Below are 5,021 nucleotides of genomic sequence, written 5' to 3'. Positions count from 1 at the left end.
GTTTTAAAAATGAGTACTACAAGGCTTATAATGAAAAACAGCAGTATTTGTCTCTACTCATCTTCAAAACGCGTCTCACTCCCCAAAGACAAGTATTTTCAATTACTTGGAACTTCCTTCAGGTATTTTTCTCCATACTTCTAAGTAATGTGCTTATACTATTACTTCTTGATTTATTGGTTTTCGACACTCTTCTGCCTTCCTGTTATGATAGATGAGGATTTGATTTACGACAAACCCTCTCCCTTCCCCCGACAGTTCCCTCTTGTCATCTTCACAGTATGGTTGTATAACCATTTTTAGTTATATAATAGATAATTAAAATAGATTTTTAAAGTCTCTGAGATTGAACTGAGGCTCCAAACCTGAGAACAATAGGTTCAAAGAGCCCCCACATTCTAAATAGTCGAGATTCTAGACAATCCATGTAGAGCTTGCAAATTGGGTGGCCCCAATGTGATCCGTCCAGCCTTGGAAGCTAACTCCCTGCAGTCTCAGGAACTAGCTAAGGGGTTGAAGCAGCCTGCGTTGGGCATTACTTTGGGAGAATTCGCAGTGTTGTGTTTCCCAGCCCAGCCCCAGTGCAGAATGGGAGAAGGACTCCTACCACTCACCCTAAACTGCATGTGGGGATAGAGGACCCTCCAAGAGAATGATAGGTGTTCACTGAAGTTTGGGGGGCAGTCACATAACTTGGTGAATGACTCACACTTGAAAAAACAAGTCCGAAGGCCAAAAGCTGGCTGAAGCAGCCTTCCTGGAAGCAGGACAAAGGGCAGGCTTGGCCAGCATTTCCAGGGATTGGTGGGGCCAGGATGTGGTTTTCTGTGGGCCTGATTGGAGTCTGTGGAAGAGAGCTGCCAATAGGTGGCTTTCAAAACTTCCCCACCCACCGGTATCATCTGGAAAGGTGAAAAATGACCCCCCAACAGAGTAGACAACCAGAAGCCATGTGCTGAGTGGACAATTGTCAGCAGTCAGCTAAATGAGATATCTTCCAGGTCAAGGAAAGTACAGCTAAAATATTCCCATTGATGAAGGCGCTCTCATGAGTCAGCCCTGGACATATGACATGTGAAAAGGGTACCCAGGGCAGATGGTAACTTTGAAGGCCAAGAGCTTTTCTTCCGTTTCTTCCCACCCTTTCCATGTCTGTATCTAACCCTGGAGGAGCCAGAGGCAGCTCATCTACTTCATGTTCCAGATTTAGCAAATAAAAGTATAGGATGACCAGTTAAATTTGAATCTTAGAAAAACAATGAATGCTTTTTTAAGCATAAGTACATCCTATGCAATATCTGGGACATAATTCTGCTAAAAGTATTTGTTACTTTCTGGAATTCACATTTAGCTGGGCGTCTTGTATTTTATTTGGCAATCCTATCTATACTTCTTGCCCACTGCAAACTTCAAGCCTGGGTCAGGCGCAAGTTGTGAGAAAGGAGAAGTATAAATTGGATAAGACCTTGGTGTTTGGATAGCAGACTACACTGGACTTTGGATAATTTGAAAAAAATTGAAACAATTCATTCATAACCTAAAAGTACTTAGCAAAGTTTTAAAGCTGTCTGATGGTTCATTCACTGGGCCGAAAAAGTGAGATGACAGAGAGCTTGGCAGCTTGAACCTTCTAAGTCCAACTTGTTCAATAAAATACTGAAAGGTATATTAGGTTCAGCATTTAGGTTATTTTTTCTATATAAATATTATTTGTTGCTGAGCCAAGGAGTGAACTAAGATTGCATTTCTTATACAACTTCCTATTTTTTCTTTGAGTTAATAATTGCCTACAGTGTTTTTCATGCTTAAAAGCCTTTCGTGTTCTTTCTCTGTGAACTACCTGTTTATGTCTTCTGTTGCGTTGTTGAGCTTCCTCTTAACTAATTTATACAAGTTTATTTATATGTTAAGAAAATTAACCTAAAAGAATAGTCTTCTATAGGGGAATTGGAAATGGCAAGTAACAGAAGATAAGTAGGTCTTTTCTGACCTTCCTGTTGCGGAGCTTAGATTTTCTCTGTGCCCTATCGTTAATATTTAGTCTTGCTCTTCCAAAACAAATTTTCTCAAATCAGTAGTTCCCTTAAATATTCATGTAATCATTACATGCTCAATTCTTTGTTAAAAATTTTCCAAGGAGGGTGTGTGTGTATGAGTAAGACACAGCCTATCAGCATTTTTCTCTTTTCGATATGATCATTCATCCTTGGGATGTATTTCCATGAAATCAATCCACACCAGGAAAATAGCAGCAAATATTACCTCATAGAAATTATGAGAAATTTCTCATGAAATTATTACTATGTGGTTGGAACATGGAACAGAAAGATTAAAATCTCAAATTTGTTCCTTCCTTTGTTCATGATTTTAGGATTCTAATTCGATAATAAATCTCATTATTATTTTCAGTTCCCCATTATAAAATCAGGACCTTACTTCTTAACTGGATGGTGAGATATCTTCTCTGAGGTATCTCCAAAGTAATAGGAATTGTATGATAAGGTAAATGTTACATTTTAGACTACTGCCACTGCATATAAATTTCCAGTGTAAATGGTTGCAAACCACTCAGCTAATTTTCACATATAATTCTTTTCAAAGAATCCCTTTGCTCTTGAGAGAAATAAAACATTCCAAAAATGAATACATTGAAATATGAATTCAAAAATGATTTTAGAGACCAATAGACAGAAAAATTGCATTTCAGATTAGTTGTCAATAGAGTCCCACATTTGTCAATAATTCCTCATAAGAACCCAGGTTGTACTCCATTTTCTTATTTTTATTTATAAATTCAATTTTAAGAATGCAGTAAGGCATGCTGATTCTCATTTCACTCATTTATTTATTTCTCCAGAATGAATGATACATAGGAAGAGTTGGATTCCGGAATCCCTTGGCCTTGAATGTAAAATTTTTGCATGTCTTGCAGATGCCAGCCCTGTTCAGTCTCAGCTTATCATCCTCAACATATGTAATATCTCACATTCCTGTTCTGCTTTTAGCTCTCTATTCAATGGGAAACTGGCTTCTTGGGAACACCTGTCTTAAAAATTGAAAAACGTTTTTTGTTGTTTTCTTTTTTTTGGCCCTCTGCAGTGCAAAAATTCTTCTATCAGATTTTGTGCTTATTTGACAGAGTGACAAGACAAAAATCTGATCACTGCACAAATCAATCAATCAAGCAAATGCAACACAGGATATCCAAAGCATTGTGGAGGAGACCATGAGTGTTTGCTGAGGAATAGTCATGTTTCTGGCACAAAGTTAGATGTCTTCATTTGTACAATTTTTGTTGCAAGCTTGTAACAGCTTCCTCAAGGTAGATGAGAAATCTGAAGGTTAGAAAGTTGGGAGGTTTTCCCACTGCTCCCTACCTCACACCCAATACTCCAGCCATACTGAACTGTAGGCAGTTCTTCTTAAGCTGGTAATTATTATCAAAATGTCTCTGGTTAGTTTGGGACACAAATATCACCATAATATGAATAACCCTGATGTAGGGTTTCATGAAATTGATGGAAGTGATGTTGGATGAATGCTAGAATCACAGGCAAACATTGATAAATGAGTCTTGTAGAGTTAGACCAGTTAACAATTAAGAGGGAAAAAAATGAATATAATAGGATCTTCAAAAGTGAAACATTTAAAAATCGTAGAGTAAGGGAGGCAATTGAAAAAAATGAAGGACTTCAACATACTCATCAAATATGCTACCAGACATGTTTTATTAAAAAGTGGGATTTCCGGTGCGAAATGGTCACTATGACGTTGGACCCGCAGCCAAAACCGGAAACGCCACTTCAACACCCCCTCACACGTGCACGGGAAGATCACGTCATCCCCACTCTCAGAGGAGCTGTGGCAGGAGCACAAGGTTCTCTCCATGCCCGTCCACAAGGACGACGAAGTCCAGATGGTTCGAGGACACTACAAAGTTCAGCAAATCGGCAAGGTAGTCCAGGTTTACAGAAAGAAGTAAGTCATTTACGCTGAGTGGGTGCAGCGTGGGAAGGCTAACTGCACAACTATCCACGTGGGCATTTCCCCCAGCAAGGTGGTTATCACCAGAGTAAAACTGGATAAAAATTTTTAAAAAATCATTGAACACAAAGCCAAATCTTGACAAGTTGGAAAAGAGAAAGGCAAATATAAGGAAGGACTTATTGAGAAAATGCAGGAATAAATATAATCTGTTGTGCGTGCAACCATGGTTTAAATGTGGACTTTTTAGCCTGGTGTGTGTTCCTTTGAAACTTTTAAAAGTAGCTCTGGAATATTTTGTTTCCTTCCTCTTTTGTTATTGATATGTGGCTCTGTAAATCTACGTTTGCTATTTTGATTAATTTTATGAATAAAAATTGGAAATGTTTTCTAATTCAAAAGAAAAAGAAAAAAGGACTACTCTTGAAGCCCAGAGCAGGCCACCCCAAAATATGCTACTTTAGTGTATGGATTACTTTGAATTAAAGTTACTTAAAAAGCAGCTGATGCAAGAAGGACAGCTTAACCCTCCTTTGTCTCCCTGAATGCAGGAGGTAAATCTCCCCTGTGAAAGGTGCCCTACCTGAACTTGGAGACTAACAGGCATCCTTATCACCAGAGTTCAAGAATTCAGGGCCGAGAAACCTGTATAAACAAACTTACTACTTTTTTACTAATTTATTACACAAGCCCAAATTTTGCTTATATTCCTTACTAATGAGCACCCAAACCAAAGTTTCTTTATCCTATCAAATTCTCACAAATTTATTGTTTCTTTGTGTAAAAAGATATAAAAGCTGCCAGCTTTTTGATTATTCTCTGAGCATCAATTTTTAAAAATTTCATGTGTGCATGAAATTAAATTGTTTTTTCTCCTATTAATCGGTCTTGTGTCAATTTTATTATTAGTCCAGCCACAAAAACACAAGAATGGTAAGGGGGAAATTTTTCCCTCCCTGACACTCCCAAACCCTAAATTAACACTAATTTTATTTTTTAATTCTAAAAATTAAGGCAGATTTAACAATTATTACCTA

General features: G+C 37.8%; 1 pseudogene; it reads left to right on the top strand.

Moving 5' to 3' along the window:
- The first annotated feature begins 815 nt into the window (after positions 1 to 815).
- On the top strand, positions 816 to 4,186 carry LOC109437938 (large ribosomal subunit protein uL24; annotated as a pseudogene).
- Positions 4,187 to 5,021: the final 835 nt, after the last annotated feature.

This window comes from Rhinolophus sinicus, linkage group LG12 (genome assembly GCF_036562045.2).
Source record: "Rhinolophus sinicus isolate RSC01 linkage group LG12, ASM3656204v1, whole genome shotgun sequence".
Classification (NCBI taxonomy): domain Eukaryota; kingdom Metazoa; phylum Chordata; class Mammalia; order Chiroptera; family Rhinolophidae; genus Rhinolophus; species Rhinolophus sinicus.
The sequence above is the reverse complement of the archived record's forward strand: the minus strand, read 5'-3'. Positions and strand labels throughout refer to the sequence as shown.